Below are 22,841 nucleotides of genomic sequence, written 5' to 3'. Positions count from 1 at the left end.
TATGACCAGACGGTATGACAGTTGTGCAGGTAGTACAGTCAATAGCGCATGAAACTAGATCCTGTTCTTCCTCGTCTTCCTCATTGTCACCCAATCCATGTTGGGATGAGATGAGGCTGGGCTGTGTGTAATCACATTGTATGGTTCCTTGCTCCATCTCATCATGCACCGCCTGCAATGCATCCTCTTTGATTGTGAGCAGAGAGCGTTTTAGAACACAGAGAAGTGAGATGATGATGCTAATTATAGCATCATCACGTCTCACCATCTTGGTGGAGTCCTCAAAGTTTTGGAGGATTGTACATATGTCTGACATCCATGTCCACTCCTCATGTCTTATGTGTGGAGCCTGAACTGAACACTGACGGACTTGATGATGCTGGTATTCAACAACTGCCCTCTTCTGCTCACAAATCCTTTCCAACATCTGCAGTATAGAGTTCCAACACGTGGGGACATCACACACCAGTCGGTGAGCCGGAAACTGCAAACGCTGCTGAAGTACAACAAGGGTGGCGGAAAATGTAGCTGACGTTCTAAAATGTGCACACAGACATCGTACATTGACAAGCAGATCCAGCAGCTCCGGGTAGGTTTTGAGAAACTGCTGAATCAAGAGGTTAAGCACATGGCCAGGCATGGTAGGTGTGTGAGCTCACTTTGGAGTCGCCACCAGGTTCCGGCCATTGTAACACATGACCATGCCTGTCTGTAGGTTCAGCGGTGTCAACCACAGATCTACCTGGTCTTTCATAGCTGTCCACAACTCATCAGCATTGTGATGTTTGTCACCTAAACATATTACCTTCAGCACAGCCTGTTGCCGCTTGGCTGAGGCAGTGAGGCAGTGCTTCCAGCTTGTGACTGATGTGGTCATTTCAGAGATGGAAGCTGAAGAATAGGAGGAGGATGATGTGCAGGAGCTGAAGAGTGTGGGGGTAACCCTGATTGGCCTAGGGTTCGCAATCCTTGGTTTCGGGAGGACGTGTTCCTTCCTAAGGTCCGATTGGGTCCTGGATTCCACTATATTAACCCAGTGTGCCATCAGCAATATGTACCGTATTTCCCCACAAGCACTTGTCCACACGTTTATAGTTAGATGGACTTTCCCAGTAACTTCATTGTTGAAGGAACGGCTTATGTTGTGGGACATGTGCTTGTGTAATGCGGGAAGGGCACACCGGGAGAAAGAGTGGCGGCTGGGGACCAAGTACCGAGGGATGGCTGCCGCCATCCAGTTTTGGAAAACTTCTGTCTCCACGACCCTAAAAGGCAACATTTCGAGCGCAAACAGTCACAAAATGTGGGAATTCAGTAGTGTGGCCTGTAGGGTGTTGGTTGCATATTTGCGCTTGCGTTCCAAGGACAGGGGTATGAACAACTGAATGCTGTGCTGGGACAAGGACATGGACGTGCTTGCTGATGGTGCTAGTTGAGTGTGTGCAACAATAGGTGTAGAGCAGGAGGCCTTGTCGCATGCACCATAGACAGGGGATTGGCTTGCACGCACAACAGTGGAAGAAACAGTGGTGTCACCCGCAGGCACTGTTCCTGGACCTTGGGGTTTCGGGCCCACAAAGTTGGGTGCTTTGCTGCCATGTGCCTGATCATGCTGGTGGTGGTAAGGCTGGTAGTTTTGCTACCCCTGCTGATGCTAGCATGGCAGGTGGGGCAAATGACCTTTTTGGTGTTATAGGCAGAGTCTTTAAAAAACGACCAGACTCGGGAAGACCTCCCAGTTGGGAAACAGCCAACACTGGATTGAAAGTGGTTGTTTTATCGGTATTTTTTGCACCTGTGTGTTCGCCATCATTAATCGGGTCCGCTGCACCCTGCAGTGCATTTGGTTGGAGGCCTCAGCAGGTAAACATCTCTACATTTTTCTCTGTGACTTTTTTTGAATTTTTTGGAGGATTTTTAAGTCCTCATTTTGTTTCGGTGAGCTTTTATTCTATGTTTAGCATTAGGACTGTCAAAATGTAAGGACCCTTGATGTGGGTTGCCAGCTTACGTATTGAGGCCCCAATATAAACTAATACCTTACATACATTGATATGTGTTTTATTTTTTGCTCTTTATCTTGCAGGGTGCAGTCGGACCAAGATGGCTCTGTAAACAGTTGGCATTTGTTCGCACAGCATGCATTTTGTAGCACTGGGCGGCCCACATATATGTGCGTTAGTAATAGGATGTAAACCAGATGCTCTGCATTGCCTGTGTAAACAACGCCACATACAGACTATTATCACTTATCTTTTTGTGCATTAATGCCAAACAGCCAACACTGGATTGAAAGTGGTTGTTTCATCGGTATTTTTTGCACTTGTGTGTTCGCCATCATTAATCGGGTCTGCTGCACCCTGCAGTGCATTTGGTTGAAGGCCTCAGCAAGTAAACATCTCTGCATTTTTCTCTGTGACTTTTTTCAATTTTTTGGAGGATTTTTAAGTCCTCTTTTTGTGTCGGTGAGCTTTTATTCTATGTTTAGCGTTAGGACTGGCAAAATGTAAGGACCCTTGACGCGGGTTGCCAGTACGTATTGAGGCCCCAATATAAACCAATACCTTACATACATTGATATGTGATTTTTTGGGGGACTTTATCTTGCAGGGTGCAGTCGGACCAAGATGGCTCTGTAAACTGTTGGCCTCTGTTCGCACAGCATGCATTTTGTAGCACTGGGCGGCCCGCATATATGTGCGTTAGTAATAGGCTGTAAACCAGATGCTCTGCATTGCCTGTGTGAACAACGCCACATGCAGACTATTATCGCTTATCTTTTTGTGCACTAATGCCAAACAGCCAACACTGGATTGAAAGTGGTTGCTTCATCTGTATTTTTTGCACTTGTGTGTTCGCCATCATTAATCGGGTCCGCTGCACCCTGCAGTGCATTTGGTTGGAGGCCTCAGCAGGTAAGCATCTCTGCATTTTTCTCTGTGACTTTTTTCAATTTTTTGGAGGATTTTTAAGTCCTCTTTTTGTGTTGGTGAGCTTTTGGACTGGCAACTTCCATCGTGTTGGTGTTTCGAGGAATGGTAGCCCACCTTCTGTCTGCAGCCATCAGACTGCTTCTTCCTGCCTATTGGGGTGCTGCACCTCCCTCCCCCTGTGTGCTGCTGTCCTTGCTCTGCATGTCCTCCTGCCAGCTTTGGTCAGTTACTATATCATCCACCACCTTGTCTTCCACTTCCGCACCCTGGTCCTCCTCCTGACTTTCTGGCAATTGTGTCTCATCATCGTCCACCTCTTGTGATACTTTACCACCATCACCTTCATGTGACTGTGGCTGCTCAAATATTTGGACAACACTTCATGCGATCTCCTCTTGCCCCACTTCAAGTGAACTAGGCGAGAGGCCTGAATCTATTATTGGAAAAGTGAACAGCTCTTCGGAGTGTCCAAGTGTGAGATCAGTTGTCTCTGGGCACTCGGTCGGCATGGTGGGAGGAAGGAGGATCAAGGTGAGGAATATGTGGTCCAGACTCACAGCTACTGAGACTTGACCGTGTGGAAGACAGGGAGGTGGTGGTAGCAAAGTGAATGGAAGTGTGGCACCCCTGGAGTCCAGTTGCCACAATGGCATTGCCTTCCTCACAGGAGGGGGCGATGTCATGCCTGGAGGTAAGAAGGGATCCACTTAGCAGGTAACACAAACATACCACACCTTCCTAACTCCAGACCAGAATGAGGAGCTCTAAACGCGGTTTCAGGGTAGCTTCCCTATAAGTTCTGGCGGGGTTAGGGAGTTTAGTGTGAGACACTGAAAGGAAAGGAAGCACTTGAGGAGAGAGACTGGGGTCTGGAGCTGCGATTGGACTCACCCCAGAGGAAAGCGCCAAGAGACCAGACACCGGAGTCTGTGGTGGTGTGGGAATTGCATACCCAGCCACTGAATCCAGAAGGCAGGAGATTGCAGGTCTCCTGGCCCATCTAATACCTACAGCTACCACAGCAAGTCAGGAGCCTGGGGCTGCCGGTGAGAAAACAGTGCCCATGAAAGGTTCAGGCTGTCAGAAATACAGGTTGGGAGTACAGACACTGAAAGGACTTGTGCAGAGCTTCAGGCAGCAAGGGTCATAGTATACAGCGCAGAAGGAAGGCCTCCAAACCCACCTAGCTAGGTGGATCTCAAGCTGTTTCCAGGCTGCCTGGACCCCATCACCACCTGCTACCTGTACCCTGGACTGTACCTGCAGTTCATCAGTAAAAAGTAAAGAAAACTGCTATCCCTGTGTCCTTCAATTATTTCCTGCACCCTTAGTCCTGTACCCCACCATCAATCATCCCTCTTACCAACAGTACCGGTAGCCCTGGGGACTAAGCTCTACCTATGAAGAGCTATACCAACTCTGCTGCAACTCCATCCTCCCCAGTGGACTCCTTTAAGCAGCGTCAGCCATCCCTGGCCGAATACCACAGGTGGAGTCATGAATTATCCTTGATAGACTTTATTCTATACTTCCATTCATCCCCTTTAACTGGACACCCAGGGCCATGGACTGGGTCACTGCCACTGTGACCACCCCTAAGTACTACCGGACCAAGCCCGAGTACCCCACGGCCCTAGCGGGTGCTTCATTTTGGCATCACGAACAGGATTTGTACCTCGGCATCACCGGGTTCTGTGTGCCAAAGACTTTATTGAACTGTGTAATTGCCACCATTACAGCGCCACATGGTGCGTGGGAAGCACAAAGGAGGTGCCTTCATGGGCTGAGCTAAGAGAAATAGCACGAAGTAAGCTACACTCCATGCTTTGCTGTGCGCGGATGAAAAAGCAGGAGGCCCAGGACTTGAGAACCAGAAGGAGCATCGTCCAGATCGCCGGTGCAGCAGCCACTCACTCCGGTAATGATACCCAGAGCCTGGCTGAGGTTCACTGGGGGGGAAAGGACATGTCCAATCCGGGTGGAGATTTAGCGGCGGCCGCAGCTGGAGCCCCCATGTTACCGCCAGACTCAGCGGTGGCCGCAGCTGCAGCCCCCGTGATGCAGCCAGATCCAGCTGCAGCTACGGCCTCCATAATGCCGCTATCGATGCCGTACATACCGGGAGCAGCCTTTTTACTGCAGTATTCAGGGGAGTCACACACCCTTAGTGATTTTAAGGAGAGACTCTGCAGTTTGTTTGAAGTGTACCCCCTGTCTTAGAATCAAAACATCAGCATCCTAACTGGCCAGTTAACTGGTGCAGCTCAGATGGAGGTAAAGTCCTGGCAGGACACAGATAAAAGGACTTTTAAGCAAATTTTGGGCAGGCTGAATGACACCTTTGACACACACTGCAGCAGAGATTAAAATGAGATTCTTTGGGTGCAAACAAAGGGTGCAGGACAGTATAAGGGACTATGCCTTTAATCTCCAGGAGGCACTATGGGCCATTAAGCAGATTGACCCTGAGAGCATGTGGGATGGGGACAGATTGTTAAAGGAGCAATTTATTGAGCAATTCCTGTCCAGAACCCACAGGACACAGCTGTGCATGTTGGCCCTACAAAACCCTGACCTGGACTTGCACCCTTTAAAGATAGGGCCATCCGGGTGCTGCATGAACCAAATTCCAGCTGCACAGCGCCCCATAGGGCCCAGCAATTACATACCATCAGGAAACAGCATCCTTTCCTCAGGCTCCCATTGATGCAGACCCTAGATAATGACCCTGCTGCAGGACTGTGCCTCCAGGTCCAGGAACTGACCAAAAGTGTGGCTGCACTAGCCAAAACCTTGCAGTCCATGCAAGAGGTCCCAAAGGAGAAGATCCAGCTGGCCTCCAGTCCAGATGACATCCCGTGGAGACGGCAGAAGAGGATCCTACCGACCAGAGGGAGAGACAAGACCGCTATGACCAGAACGGACAACCCATTTGTCACCGCTGCAGCAAGGCGGGACACATTGCAAGATTCTGCAATTTAAATGGGCAACCCCTGGGGCAGAGGGCCAACCCCCAGGAGTAGGATGACAAGGTCCACAAAGCTGGTGAGCCAAGTACATCAGAGGACAACCGGTCCTCCCTATTGTGATTGACGGCATCCCGATGATCGCTTTTTTGGACACCGGCTCTCAGATGACGACTATGCCATATATTTTTTACAAATGGTACTGGGCTGTCTCAGATATTACCCGTGGCCCAGATAATGATCTGACAATAGTTTCCAGCAATGGTCAGCTTTTGCCACAAGTGGGGTACAAGGATGTGACCATTAAGGTGGAGTGGGTAGAGTGGAAAGCCAAGGTCTGGTAATTGTAGATATTGATCGACGGGAATGTAACCCAATGATCACTTTATGCATCAATGTAATAGAACATTTTCTTGCAGAAATTATTGTTTTGTTGCAACAGGTTTCCGAAACTGCTGGTTCCAGTGAGCAGCGGGTCCTACAAAAGGAAATCAAAACACTGATGCAGAGACAATAGGTAGAGCTGTCTAGTGGAGAAGTCGCCAGTGTCATATTGAGTGATCCATTCCCCATTGCAGTACCCCCAAGGAGTGAAATGTTAATATGGTGTCGGGCAACAATAGACCTCAGAGGCCAAGATTACCAGGCCCTGGTAGAACCAGTGTACTCTGATAGTAGGCCCACTGTCCTGACAGCCTGGGGGGTGTCGATGTCCACAAGAGGAGAGTACCAATACGCATCCTGAATTGTGGGGAAAAAGAGGTCCATTTACCCCAATATGCCACCCTTGCTAAACTGTTCACTGTCAGTAACAATGCAATACAAGCAACAGAACCCTTGGTCCCGTCTGACCGGGCAGAGGCTCTGCAGGACAGCTGAAGGATTGGTGTCAATAGCTACACGTAGGCACTGTCTCCACTCCTTTGCACCAAAAGCATGGGGCTTACTGGGTGGTCCAAGAATATGAGCGGGTATTCAGCAAGCACCCACTAGACTTTGGGCAGGTAAAAAGGGTCCAACATCATATCCCCACTGGAGATAATCCACCCATTAAATAGAGATACCGGCCTCACTATCAATGTGCCAAAGATATGTTACAGGAGATGAAGGAGGCTGGGGTGATCAGAGACTGTTGTATCCCCTGGGCAGCTCCGTTAGTCCTCATTAGAAAGAAAGATGGTACCATGAAAATGTGTGTTAACTACAGACAAATTAACAGCATTACACACAAAGACACCTACTCACTACCTAGAATTGAGGAATCACTAGCTGCACTGAAATCCGCTAATTATTTCTCCACCTTAGATCTCACCAGTGGGTATTGGCAGGTTCCTATGGCAGAGGCAGATAAAGAGAAGACCACCTTCACGATGCCAATGGGCCTCTCTGAGTTCAACTACATACCATTCGGGCTTTGCAAAGCACCAGGGACGTTTCAGAGGATGATGAAGTGTTGCCTCGGGCACAGGAACTTTGAAAATGTTCTGTTGTACCTGGATGACGTCATCGTCTTCTCCAAAACCTACGAAGACCACTTGAAGCACCTGGCCAAGGTGTTTGAAACCCTGTCCAACTGTGGCCTAAAAGTTAAGCCGTCCAAATGCCACCTGCTGAAGCCCAAGGTGCAGTACCTAGGTCTCGTAAGCGCCGAAGGTGTGACAAAAGACCCTGACAAAGTCAACGTTATCAAGAACTAGCCAAAACCCTGCACCATTCATGAAGCACGGCAGTTCCTTGGGTTTGTAGACTACTACTGAAGATTCATCAAGTACTTCAACAAGATAGCCACACCCTTGCAGGACCTGTTAGTGGGCCAATCCAAGAAGGCCAAGAACAAGAATCCTCTGTTCGAGTGGAACGACAGGTTAGAAAGATCCATCACTCGGTTGAGGTTGGCTCTCACAGAAGATGAAGTCCTGGCCTATCCTGACTATGACCAACCGTTTGTACTCTACCCAGACACCAGCAATGTTGGATTAGGAGCAGTGCTGTCCTAAGTGCAGAAAGGCAGAGAGAGAGAGAGTGATTGCCTACGCAAGCAGGAAGCTTCGTCCCACTGAAAGGAACCCTGACAACTACAGTTCTTTTAAACTGGAGTTCCTCTCCATAGTCTGGGCAGTAAAGGAGCAATTCAAACACTACCTGGCTTCAGCAAAGTTCACCATCTACACGGACAATAATCAACTAACCCACCTGGAAACCGCAAGGCTAGGTGCATTGAAACTGCAATGATGGCCCGGCTGTCCAACTACTAGTTTACCATCAAGTACCTAGCGGGGCATTAGAACGCTAATGCTGATGCGCTGTTCAGGATGCCCAATTCACCAGGTGGGGGAGAGGATCCAGAAGAACTTGAAGAAATTGAGTTACCGACCTTCCACTGCCCGGTTGTAGACCAATGCTCCCAGGGGGTGAGGAACAAGCGCTGCATCGTGCAAGAGACTACGTTAAACCCAGCAGTGATCCAGCAGTCTGCCTAGTAAAGAGCTACTGACACAAGCTGACTCATACCCTGATCCGGATGCTCCACAGGAAGCGCAGCAGTTGTGGTAGGAGAAGGGCAAGCTGTTCATCTCTGAGGTAAAGCTGTGTTGGAGGAACATCAACCTACGCACTCATGAACTAGTCTGGCAAGTGGTAGTCTCGAGGTGGGATGCACCAATGGTCTTGGAAGCGTACCATGATGGAGCAGGACACTTCAGATGGAGGAAGTTGGAGGTCCTACTTAGTGAAAGATTCTACTGGATTGGCATGAGGAAAGCCATTGAGAAGTGATGCCAAGAGTGTGGCCCCTGTAACCTGCGCAGGAAAGACCGTAACAGCCAGAGGGCTTCCCTACAGCCCATAGTCACCAAACAACCACTTGAACTGGTCCATGTAAAGCTGACCCCAAGCCGTTCAGGCTATATCTATGCCCTGACCATAGTGGACCATTACTCAAGGTTCTTGGTAGTCGTGCCTGTCAAGGACCAAACAGCAAAGACTGCAGCAAAGGCATTTCAACAAAACTTTTGTTGACCACATGGTTACCCTGAAAAGGTACTCACCAATCATGGCCCAGCCTTTGCGGCAGAAGTGTTCCTGGAGTTCTGTAACCTGTACGGATGCAAGAAGATCAGGACAGCGCCATATCATCCACAGACAAATGGCATGTGTGAGAAAATGAACCAGCTGGTAATTGACCTACTGAAGACCTTGCCCCTGGAAGAGAGAAACCAGTGGCCAGAGAAGTTGCCAGATTTGGTAGACCTATACAACCATTTCTCGGTGAACTCCACCAACTGCACTCCAGCCTACCTAATGAGAGTGAAACCTGGCAAGTTACCTATTGACTTTGATATGGGAGTCTTAACACCAGAAACATCACCAGATGCAGACTGGGATACAGAGCGGCAGCAATACCGGAAAGTACAGGAATGCGTGGAAAGAAGTTTGTCCCAAGCAAGGCAGAGACAGAAAAAAGCTGCAACCAACAAACTCTGTCTATTCCTTTAGTACCTGGAGAACAAGTTCTCAAAAGAAAAAGGAGGATGTACAAACTAGATTATCAGTGGGAGGCTGAACCCTACACCGTCATGTGCTCAAACTTTGATATCATCAAGGTGTGCCTCATTAGTCAAGATGGAGGAGAAACCTCAACAGCAATATCAAGAGATCATCTGAAGGTATGCCCTGACCAACTGAGAAATGAATAGAAAGACCACGATGCCCCTCAACCCATAGAAGAGGAGGAAAAGAAAATCCATACTGTTCTTGGAGACTTTCCCCAGTCACAGGTAAACCAAGCCATTGTAGTACCTGTCTTGACCTTTCACCAGCTAGCTGTGACAGAAAGAGAAGTGACTCAAGACCAACCTGAAGACCAGTGGGCTCAAGCAACAGATGCCACACCAGCAGTGGAGCAAGAGAATCCACCCCCTGCCAATGGTGAATCTGTCATGCCCACAGTGAGCAGGAGTAGTCCTAGGAGATCAGGTATACCTGTGCCATGTAAAATCACCTGTAGCATAGCCAATAGTGAGCACACTACACCAGTGGTAGCAACCATATTGAATCCGGTTAGGACACTATCAATACCTGTACTGCGCAGATCCACCCGTAGTACCAGAGGTCAGGTCCCAGCCCAGTATAGGGACTAAGATGTCACTGTAATATTAATATAAATAAGTTGAAATGTATAAGTTTGCAACCGTTAAAGCATGAGTACCTACAGAGACTACTGTATGAACTTTTAAACATGCATGATAACCTGTAAAGGACAATTGGGCCACAGGACTATGTGTGGTCAGGACCTTTTCTTCTACATAGTTACCCCGGTTTGGCCTAGAAAATAAACCGCCGGTGTGGCTGAAAACCAGGCTCACCAACAGAGTGCCCTGTAGCCACACCCAGGGACGATACATCAGGTGGGTTGGGGCGGTTCCCACCGAGGAAACTCAAAAGTCCAGAGGGTAACACAAAAGGACCAGTGTTGCACCCAGGAGCTTAATTGGCTTGATTGGCTTGTCTACGATATAGTCTTGTGTTTTATTCAAGATACATAATGTTTTATGGTCTGTGATAACAGTCACTTTCCTGGAAGGCCTGTTTGATTGCAAACAATTCACAATTGCCAATATCATAATTTTTTTGGCAGAAGAAAATGTTTTGTTAAAGGAGGCACATGGACGGAGAATAGTAAGAGATGGTGTACCCTGTTACAACACTGCTCCAACTGCTGTTTCAGAGGCATCTACCTCTACCACAAAAGGACATTTTAGGTCAGACTGGACTAATAATGGATCAGATGAAAACTGTTCCTTTAACTCCTAGAAGTCTTGAACAGTCTCACATGTCCAGTTAACCACATCATCCCCCTAGTTAGTCAAATCAATTGAAGGTTTAACTACCTTGGGACATTTTGTAATGAATCTTCAATAATAATTTGCAAACCCAAGAAAATGGTGAAAGGCCTTCAGAGAGTTGGGATACAACCAGTCCTTAATATCTTGGACCTTAGAGGAATCCATATGGAAACCTATAGCGGACAAGATATATCCCAAGAGATAAACCTCCAGGGTTAGGAGAACACATTTTTAAGGTTTAGCAAATTATGAAATTTTGAGTTTTTTGAGTGCAGAACATACATTATGTGTGTGCGATTCATAGTAAGACACAAAGAACAACATATCATCTGAATAGACAATCACAAATTGACCACTTACAGTATATCTATGAAAATATCATTAACGAAAGGAATAACCAGATACTCATAATGACCCTCCGGTGTATTAAATACTGTTTTAGGCTACGTTCACATTTGCGTTGCGCAAACGCACGCAACGCACGACGCACAAAAAACGCGCGCAAAACGCGCGCAAAAACGCTGCGTTTTGCGACGCGTGCGTCGTTTTTTGACGAAAATCGGACGCACAAAAAATGCAACTTGTTGCATTTTCTTGCGTCCGACGCTAGCGTCGGAAACGACGCACGTGTCGAAAAACGCGACCAAAAAAACGCACGCGTCCCCTATGTTAAACATAGGGGCGCGTCGCCGCTGCGTCGCCGCTGCGTCGCCGACGCAACAGCGACGCACATTAGCGTAACGCTAATGTGAACGTAGCCTTACAATCATCTCCTTCTCTTGTACGGATAAAGTTGTATGCACCCCTGAGATCAAGCTTGGTCTCCCAGAGAGAGTTACAGAGATCAGGGATGAGTGGCAGAGGATACTGATTCTATGCAATATTGTTAAGTGCCCAATAGTCAGTAGATGGACTTAGACCTTAGACCATTAGACCGCCATCTTTATTATCCACAAATAAGAAAACCTGCCACTACTGGTGACATGGATGCATATAGCTTAAACCTGGCCTATATATATGACACTTCCAAAAGCCATAGAAAAACCCGAAAAAATAGAGCGGAAGCCAATGCCATGAATAAATAATACAAGAAACTTTATCGAATCATTATTAAAACCATTTTTCTTAAAAAATATCTCATTTTTATGTCCACAATGGAAACACACATGCAAATAAACTGCAGAGTGCAGATCAAGCATCACATGCCATTATATGTATCCACAAAAACTAAATATACATAGGGGTAAAAAATGACCATTCAAGTGGATCAACAGACATTGTAATACAAGTTACGATTTAAAGACCAGTCCAAAACTGGTAAATACGTATATATGCTATGGAACTCAGTATCACTCTTTGCAGGGGTTTCTACACCCAGTATCTGGTACACATGGATTGATTCAGAAATGGAGACAAGTAAAGTGCTTAGTGCTATGTAAACAATCCTAGGTAGCAGCCACAGAACAGTCAGTAGTAGTCAGAAAATGCTAGTGCATTAAAGGCTCCACAAGAAGCCATACCCCACGTTTAGTGCATATAAGTAGAAGGGAAATGGAGGCAATACATAACCTGCACGTGCAGTCCTGAGCCCCAACGCGCGTTTTGCGTTTTTTTAGCTTCTTCCGGGGGAACTGCATCATATTTTGGTGACATGGATGGTTGGATGAACCCATAGATGCCGACTCAATTGAAATTCAATCATTGAAATCAATGATGGAGGAGAGAACATCAGGTGATGCTGCCTCTCCCATCATTCCCCCTCTGCGTCTGAGTCAGCGAGCACAATGATTGCGCTCCACGCTGTGTCGGGCAGTGGAGCTGCTGAGTAGATGCACTGTAGAGACCGTAGCAGCATTGGAATGAGGAGGAGACATAAATATGTTTTGCTTTTTCTTAACTCAGTGAGTACGTGGTGGCCATAATACTGGAGGACTATGGGGCTGCATTAAACTCTATGGGACTGCATTTTGCTCTTTGTTGCTGCATTGTACTCTGTGGGGGCTGCATTGTACTGTGCGAGGGCTGCATTGTACTGTGTGAGGGCTGCATTATACTCTTTGGGGGCTGCATTATACTATATCGGGGCTGCATTATACTCTATGGGGGCTGTGTCATACCTTACGGGGGCCGAATTATACTCTATCGAGGTCTATAAGGAGTGCATCATACTCTATGGGGCTGCATTATACTATAGGAGGGCTGCATTATGCTCTATTGAGGACTATGAGAAGTGCATTATACTATATGTACTATATGTGGGTGGCATTAAACTCTATGGGGCTGGATTATACTTTGCAAGGCTGCATTATAGTTTGTGGAGCTGCATTATACTCTGTGGAGCTGCATTATACTGTATCAAGGACAATGGGGAGTGCAATATACTGTATGTACTTTATGGGAGCTGCATTACACTGTATCGAAGACTATGGGGAATGCATTATACTTTAGGGAGGATATGGGCTGTGCATTATGGAGGACTATGGGGAGTGTATTATACTGTATAGAGGACTATAGGGTGCATTATACTATATGGAGGACAATTGGGAGTGTAATATAATATATGGAGGACTATGGGGAGTCTACTATACTATATGGAGGACTATGGGACACATTATACTATGTGGATCACTATGAGGCACATTGTAGTATATGGAGGACTATGTTGTGCATTATAATATATGAAGGACTATGGGGTGTGCATTATGCAATACGAATGACTATGGGGTGCATTATACTATGTGGTGGACTATGTGGTGCATTATACTATGTTGATGACTATGGGGTGCCTATTCATCACGTGATTTAATTATTTATGCTGGAACATAAATCATTGATCTCAGCAGCACATCACCCAGTGAAAACTGCAGATGTGCTGCTGATAGCATGATACTGTATGGGAACAGATTGAACATTAGTGATTGTTCTGTCCCCATCATTCTTCCTCAGCCAGTGTAACGATCCTGGGAAACCAGCGTCGGACGACGTCAATATTGTTGATCATGCTCGTTTAATGGCCTGAACTCTGCACACCTAAATACAACCTAAATATTTCTATGTGACGGTGTATGTTAGCATTCTGGGCTCCAATTTAAACTTTTGCCTGGGGCCCCACCAGCCCTACCTTGATTACCTTTACCCTATCCCTGTAAGGCCGGTTTCACATGTCAGTGGCTCCGGTATGTGAGGTGACAGTTTCCTCATGTACCGGAGCCACTGACACACGTAGACACATTAAAATCAATGCATCTTTTCAGATGTCATTGATTTTTTGCAGACCCTGTCTCCGTGTGCCAAACACGGAGACATGTCAGTGTTCGTGGGAGCGCACCTATTACACGGACCCATTAAAGTCAATGGGTTCGTGTAAAACACGTACCGCACACGGACGTTGTCCGTGTGCAGTCCGTGTGCCGTGCAGGAGACAGAGCTACATTAAGCGCTGCCCCCCCCCCACTGGTGCTGAAGCCCCATTCATATCTTCCCTGCAGCAGCGTTTGCTGTAGAGAAGATATAAATATTAGTGTGTAAAATCAATATCAATATTAGTGTGTAAAATCAATATCCGATTACAATCATGAATATGCGGCTCCACCTCCCAAAGGGGTGGAGCTGCATATTCATTACTGTAAATGAGCGGCCCCACGTGACCGCTCATACAGTACAAGGTGCGGCCAGGACAGGACTCTGCGAGGGATCCGGAAGCTAGGTGAGTATTTTAATCACAGCGGGGGGAGGGGGGCGCACAGGGGGTGTGAGGGGGGTGGGGACCTGGATATTGATTTTACACACTAATATTCATATCTTCTCTACAGCAAACGCTGCTGCAGGGAAGATATGAATGGGGCTTCAGCACGATGCCGGGGACAGCGCTAAACTTTAGCGCTGTCTCCGGCACGGTGCGTGTGGTACCCAGTGGGCACACGGGCGGCACACGTCTGCCACACGTGTGCCACACTGATGTGCCACAGAAACGCACCGGCACACGGACACGGATAATTCCGGTACCGGAAATATCTGGACGTGTGAGACTGCCCTAAGAAAGAAAGCAAAAGATTAGAAACAAGAAAATAAAATTCAAGGAATGAGGATGGTTGGAAGGGGGGTGGATACTGAGAGCATTTTGCTAAAATAGTAAAATGTCCCATCCATGATGGAATAGGATGTTATGAGCAAAGATTGAAAGAGACTGCATGGAAATAAAAAAAAATGAAGTTTATGGTTTTTAGGCCAAAAGTAACATGGGTAAGAGTAACTTTTTTTTTTTTTAGACATTTTTACCAAACGGGAATCCCCTTTAACACTTTAATCACAAGCTCTCTCTCTGCTGAAGGAAAATTCCAGTTAAAGGGAACCTGTCACCCCGTTTTTTGAGATTGAGATATAAATACTGTTAAATAGGGCCTGTGCTGTGCGTTACTATGGTGTATGTAGTGTACCCTGATTCCCCATGTATGCCGAGAAATACATTACCAAAGTCGGCGTTTTCGCCTGTCAATCAGGCTGGTCTGGTCAGGTGGGCGTGTTCACAGCGTTCTTTTCTTCCCCAGGTTTCCGTTGGTGGCGTAGTGGTGTGCGCATGTCCAAGGTCCGGATTCCCTGTGCCCACGTGAAGACACAGCGCGCGATCTGCGCTGTCATTCCTTTCATCGGTGCGGGCGGCCATCTTCCTGGGGCCGCGCGTGCGCAGATGTAGTGCTCTGCTGCACGGGGCTTCAGGAAAATGGCCGCGGGATGCCGCGCGTGCGCAGAAGAGATCGCGGCGGCCATTTTCCCAAAGCCGAGATGCAAACTCGGCTTTGGGAAAATGGCCGCCGCGATCTCTTCTGCGCACGCGCGGCATCCCGCGGCCATTTTCCTGAAGCCCCGTGCAGCAGAGCACTACATCTGCGCACGCGCGGCCCCAGGAAGATGGCCGCCCGCACCGATGAAAGGAATGACAGCGCAGATCGCGCGCTGTGTCTTCACGTGGGCACAGGGAATCCGGACCTTGGACATGCGCACACCACTACGCCACCAACGGAAACCTGGGGAAGAAAAGAACGCTGTGAACACGCCCACCTGACCAGACCAGCCTGATTGACAGGCGAAAACGCCGACTTTGGTAATGTATTTCTCGGCATACATGGGGAATCAGGGTACACTACATACACTATAGTAACGCACAGCGCAGGCCCTATTTAACAGTATTTATATCTCAATCTCAAAAAACGGGGTGACAGGTTCCCTTTAAAGAAGACTTGTCATCAGCTCAAAAGTGGCCAGTTTTGTGCCTTATTTTATTCCTGTTCTTTTTTTTTCTTTTAAGTCCACCATATGGATATGCTACATATCCACTATTGATATGGATCTTTTTTCATTTAGTACCTTTTTATTTAGTACTAATTTCTATGGTCTTAACCAGGAGGGCATAGCTCACAGAATTCTCTGGAGGTATATCTTTTGGCTGCTCTGCAGAATTACACTGTGAGCAAAGCCTGCTGAATAAAGACCACCAAATTAGCACTAAATTAAAAGGCTCATATCGTTTAGAACCATATGGGGCATTTAAAATACACAGGTTGAAGCAGCACAACATTATAGAGGACAGTATTGGGGTGAGAGAACACTTACTAGAAGCAGTAGCAGTGTATTTGTATGTCTGAACCTTTCCTTACATTTTTATCTGATTGATCTTAATAATGAAGGTTTGAAAAATGTGTTAGTCGGTTATCATATGCTGTGTTCTCTAACTGCACATTGTAAAAGCTCTCTGATCATAGTGTTTTTCACTGTGATTTCTACATGGTAACAGCTTGAAGCTTATATCTTCATTGCACATTTTCCCACACTAGTAATAAACCATAATAAATCACACATTGATTGCATTCCAAGCACACACACACATATTCGCTCGTGTACACACACATATTCGCGCGCACACACTCACATACGCACACGCACACATACACACGTCACATCACACATCACCCGAGGCACAAGAGAATTATGACTATCGAGTTGTAGCTGGCAGTGAATGATCCTTTTAGTGCCCTCCACATAAATATTACTTAGCAGATATATAAAATACAGGACGGTGAAAAAGTATCTGCCATAATTAGTAACAGTAAATTGTTTTATACTGCAGGGAATGTTATAAAGTTATAAAGTGAAATATCCCCATAAGACCACCTCTGTGAGAAGACCTCTCTCTTATACAACACAAATCGTATCTAAACCGGATCTCCTAAATTAAACCGTGCCATTAGTTATCCCAGTCACGGATATGCCAAGATTAAATGAAATTAGGACAAATGACTGCCAAAGGCTTCTTTCACACTTGCATTGTTTGGCCTCCGTCGCAATGCGTCGTTTTGGGGAAAAAAACGCATCCTGCAAATGTGCCTGCAGGATGCGTTTTATTTCCCATAGACTTGTATTGCCGACGGATCACGATGTATGGCCATACGTCGCATCCGTCGTGCACTGGATGCGTCGTGTTTTGGTGGACCGTCGTCATGAAAAAACGTTCAAGGGAATGTTTTTTCGTACGTCGCATCCGCCATTTCCTACCGCGCATGCGCGGCGAAACTCTGCCCCCTCCTCCCCGGAACTTTAGAAAGGGCAGCGGATGCGTTGAAAAACTGCATTCGCTGCCCACATTGTGCCGAATTTTCACAACATACGTCAGTACGTCAGTCCGATGCTTAGCGACGGCCGCATACTGACGCAAGTGTGAAAGAAGCCTAATCTATTACTTTTTCACATGAGCACATGCAGGTGCTTGGACAAGCAATCAAGCTGTATTTTGCATGTTTTCTTGAAAAAATTAAAACAGCGTCACAAAACATCCCAGAAGGATCTTCATAGAATTCCTGTCCTCACTAGCCTCCGAGTCTTCTATCACAGCTTTTCTATTACAATTGTATACCTAAGGATATGCTCACACTGCTGTATAACAGAACCAAGTGGTATCTAATGTTTTATCGGATAGCATTGAGCCCAATGTTAATTTATGGTGCAGTGCAGATCTGCGATTGTAACCTATGATCAGATTACGCGCACCCATACAAGTCTATGGATGCATGTGAAACATCAAACTGCACTCAGATGTCATCCGAGTGCAGTGTGATGACGGCAGACACAGAGAATGGAGAAATTAAATTCTCCATCTTCTCCCCACCTGTGATATGATTCTGTCATGTGAGTGACATCAGAGAGACATTAGCATAATCGGCCCAATCCTGTCACATGAGAGAATAGACTGCCATGTGACCCAAGCCTAAGTATTGCTCTAATGCTCCTGTCATGAACTCCCCGAAGTACTAGGCAAAGGAGACACATGACTGTAGGAAGGGGGGCACCCTGCAATTCATCTATAGTTATACTGATAGTATTAGGCTGGGTGATTCCCATTTTAGAACCAGTAGTCCATTTGTGTGCCTGGTTTTGTACTACTCTTGGGAGGGAGGAGTTAATGAAAAAATATAACTTCCTTTCTCACTGTCTCTTTCTCGTTCTACCAGAAGATATGGCAGACTTTCCCACCCACCGGCTCCCTTTTTCTTGTTTTTCTGTGCAACTGTAAATTTGACATATTACTTGACTGCTTACCCTTTTTATGTTAATTTATGTACTATTGCGTTCATTATATTTAATCTTCCTTTGTACATGTTATCATATAATTGAAAAAAAAACATGTTGATTAGCTTTTTGGCATTCACCTTCTAAGCGCAAGGGAGGGCAATCCTTCAGCCATGGTTCCCTAGAAGTTTCCAACACTGGGGTTTTTTCCTCTCATGAGTGCTGAAGGAAACCTTATTGTGAGTTGGAGGTTTAGGCTGGGGCCACACTTGCGAGGAACTCGCATGAGTCTCGCATCTCAATACCCAGCACTGCCGCCGGCACTCGGACCGGAGCATTCAGCTGCAGAGAAATACATGGAGCCACACACTCCGGTCCGAGTGCCAGTGGCAGTGCAGGGTATTGACACTCGTGTGAGTTTCTCACAAGTGTGACCCCAGCCTTAGAGTCTATTCATAAAGTTTATAAAGGCACAGATGATTGGCCTCGGGGAGACCAAAACATCCAACACCGCGGAGACACCATCACGTGTTTCTCAACGCAGTGATTCCAGAACACTGCCCCCATCCCTTATGGGAAATATGCAGATGCATATAGCCAGATTCCTACTCCACACTGATGAGGGGCAAAAACCCCGAAACAGCTGTCTGTGGATGGATACCATGCTTGGCATAGGTGGCTTTCCTTCATAGGATGCTGCCCTTCCCGTGGTTGTTCCTTCCCGGGGAAAGGCCTGGCTATTCACTGCTTGCATCGAGAAACACGTGATGGTGTCTCCGCAGCTTCTTTACATGCATCTGCATATTTCCCATAAGGGATGGGGGCAGTGTTCTGGAATCACTGCGTTGAGAAACACGTGATGGTGTCTCCGCGGTGTTGGATGTTTTGGTCTCCCCGAGGCCAATCATCTGTGCCTTTATAGCCTTTTTACTAGGCACTGCTCCTAATAGCCAGATTCCTACTCCACACTGATGAGGGGCAAAAACCCCGAAACAGCTGTCTGTGGATGGATACCATGCTTGGCATAGGTGGCTTTCCTTCATAGGATGCTGCCCTTCCCGTGGTTGTTCCTTCCCGGGGAAAGGCCTGGCTATTCACTGCTTGCATCGAGAAACACGTGATGGTGTCTCCGCAGCTTCTTTACGTGCATATTCATAAAGTTTAGCCTAGTTTTATTAAGAAATAAAAAATAAATAAATAAAATAAAAGTCAGAATGAAAGACGATTTAAATCAAAACAGATTGGTATATTATTGTCACAGCTGGTGGTCAGTCAGATGGAAGTGGGCAGCAAGTTATGGCGGAGTAAGGGTATGTGCACACGTTGCGGATTTCCTGTGGATCCGCAGCGTTTTTTGCGGTGCAGAAATGCTGCAGATCCGCAATTGATTTACAGTACAATGTACCGTAAATCAATGAGAAAAAAAAACGTTGTGCAGATGGTGCGGAAAATTCTGTGCTGAAACGCTGTGGATTAAATGAAGTAGCATGTCACTTCTTTTTTGCAGATCTGCAGCGTTTTTGTACCCACTACATTATAGAAAGCCGCAGAGGTAAAAAACGGTGAAAATTTGCAAAAAAATCCGCAGCAAAACGGCACCAAAAACGCTGCAGATCCACACAAAAAATGCATCAAATCCGCAGCTGCGTTTTCTGCCAAGAGATGCAGAATCTGCACCAGAAATTCCTAAGGCTAATCCGCAACGTGTGCACATAGCCTAATTTTCATTTAATAGAAGCTGTTACACCATGGTTGTGAATAGGTTGAGCTTTGATAGCCGGCCTTAAGGATGTGATAATGGTATTTTCATCCAGGGGTGGCTTATTTGTTAAGCACAGGAATAAGGATCTTTGGTAGGGTCATTGGAGCTCTTGATGTGGACTGGTGGCAAGTCAGAGGGTGCCGCTCCTGGATTGCTGTATGGCAGGCAGCTCATGGTGTCTGTGAATTTCAGCATATACTTGCCTAGCATTTCGCCTTACTCTTACTATACTCATGTGATCTTTAATAAAAGCTGTGACCTTTCTGACACCAAAAATAATATGTTGTGCATTTTATTTTATAGGGTTTCATAGGGTTATGTAGTTTGGGTTATGTGCTAATAAATGAGGGTCCACCCCATAGGTAGAAGTCATGCACTGTCTAACAGTTCTTTCCATTCCGCATACTCTAAATTTGCATGAGCAGAACACAGCTGGCTTGGATCGACATTGATGAATAGACACTAGAACATAGTGTAGCACAACCGTTATTCCTTTTTTATTGCTTGCTTATTTATAGCTCTTGCTGTGTTTCTAACTTTTTATTCTTCCATAAATATAGATGTATGAGGGTTTGTTTTTTGTGCAATGAGTTGTAGTCTACATTGTCACCATTCATTTTACTATACAATGTACTGAAAAGTGAGAAAAAGAATTCAAATTGGTTGAAATGGATAGTGAAAAAAAATGCCAATCTGCCATTGCTTTTTGCGATTTGCTTTTATGGCAATAATAGGTTGATAAAAATGGACAAATATGGTGACACCAAACTTGAATAGTTTTGATATTATTTTATATTATAACATTTTGAGCTATGTAAAAAATTGTCCCAAATCATTTGCAATTTATTGAAGACACTTTTTTCTTTTTTTTGTTTTCTGGTATTTGCTGATGTTTTTTTCTCACCAAAATAGTGAACGCGGTCCTTGAATTTGCCCCCAAATCAAAAATGCTCTTTATTTGTGTCTTTAACCTGTTTTTGCTACTTTTAAACACTAAAAGTCGCAAATGATTTAAAAAGTCATAAAAAATGACATGATATGATAATGATATAAACTCCTCCTGCAACCTTACTCCAGGGGTAATTCTGGAATGAGCTGCCCCTCAAAAATGCGACTTTTGGTAAAAAATGGCATTTTATGAAGATAAGCACAGCTAAAAACCGCTTAAAAAGTGGCACAAAAAGTATACATAAAAAGGTATATGTGTTATATCCATGAAAAGGGAGAAAATTACACCAGAATACTGGGAAAAAAAGAAATGCTGAATCAAGGGCAATGGCTTGGGTTTTTTTTTTTACGTAATGAACAATCAAAATACTCGAGAAAAAAATGCTATTACTTATTATTACATAAAAAGAAGTCTGTTATTTATAAGAAACTACAGTATGTGAAGATCTTTCATATCACATTTAACAGACAGTAGAACATTTTTAAGATCTCATATAACACATAATTACGCCTTAATTAGAATAGTCACAGTATGAGGGGTTAGAGGGGTTAGCATGGTATACACACATTTAGAAATAGATATATGAAGTTTGAAATGACTTACCATAACCGAGGCTCCGCTGGGCTGCAGTAGAGTCCAAACCAGTATTTCAAATACGGTACCTCAAAAAGACTTCTCCGCTGTCTACTGTACAGTGAGACGCATTGGTTGAAGGAACTATGAATACTTCCTCAAAAAGGCTTAACAACAGCATCGCGTGCTCATGGCTTTGTACTTTAACAGGAAATTGTAGTATCTCTGACAGATGTTATGTACTTGCTGAACATTTCATTTGTTTGAAAAAGGAAGTTTACTAACTCATAACTTTAAGTCACAGCCAGTATTAGATATAATTAAAGCCCTGTAAATCAGGCATAATGGGGCAGATTTATGAGACTCTCGAAAAGAGAAGCTGACTTTATTGCCCATAGCAAATCACAGCACAGCTTTTATTTCTCAAGAGCACAATAAAAATGAATTATGTGCTATTATTATTATTTATTTATATAGCACCATTGATTCCATGGTGCTGTACATGAGAAGGGGTTACGTACAAATTACAGTAAACAGACTAACAATAACAGATTGATACAAAGGGGAGAGAACCCTGCACTTGTGGGCTTACATTCTACAGGATTGGTTGATAAAAGCAAAAAATAATAATTTTAGAGAGTTTCACGAATCTGTGCAATTGGATGTAAAAAAAAAACTTGTCATACACAGTATATGCCTTCCGCCACAATTATTATGTGTTTTAGACACTTTTTGTATTGCACTCAAAAATGTTGATGTGGATTAGCAAAAAATGGGCATGCATTAGTAATGTCCAGACATGTGTAAACTCATATGAACTCTAGCATGAGAAAATATTCAGAAAAATTCCCACGCTAGAGTTCATATGAGGTTATGCCAGCAGTGGGCGCAGCACTACAAGTCTAGGTAGCTACGTTCCCCTGCTTCCATTCATTCCCCAGCTTTTACAGGCAGGAGCTCAGCTGCATTAGCAGGCTCCTGGCTCTAAAATTATTTAACCCCTTCAGATGGATTTACAGCGTGGGACAAGACTGAACGATGGAAGGTATGGGATATTGTTGATTTTTTATTTTAACTTTGTTTCACGTGACAAGGGTCTTCAATTGGATTGAGAGTATAATAAACTATTACAACACCATGTGTCTTTATTTCATTAAAATACTTTTTTTCCTAATGTGTGTGTGTTTTATTAACCATTTACTAGTATTGGATTAATAATGGATAGGTGTCTTATTGACATCTCTCCATTATTAA

The 22,841-nt window shown here is 45.3% G+C and overlaps 1 protein-coding gene across 1 annotated transcript in view; it reads right to left on the bottom strand.

Annotated features, from left to right (window-relative positions):
• Positions 1–21,755, bottom strand: part of LOC138670395 (toll-like receptor 8) — a 54,350-nt gene extending 32,595 nt beyond the window's left edge. The window contains exon 1 of the mRNA XM_069757669.1: positions 21,618–21,755. The gene's annotated coding sequence lies outside the window, so the exon portion shown is untranslated. The remainder of the gene's footprint in view (positions 1–21,617) is intronic.
• Between the last annotated feature and the right edge of the window lie 1,086 nt (positions 21,756–22,841).

The sequence above is a fragment of the Ranitomeya imitator genome, chromosome 3 (assembly GCF_032444005.1).
Source record: "Ranitomeya imitator isolate aRanImi1 chromosome 3, aRanImi1.pri, whole genome shotgun sequence".
In the NCBI taxonomy this organism is placed as follows: Eukaryota; Metazoa; Chordata; class Amphibia; order Anura; family Dendrobatidae; genus Ranitomeya; species Ranitomeya imitator.
Note: the sequence above shows the minus strand (reverse complement) of the source record. Positions and strands in the feature narration are given on the sequence as shown.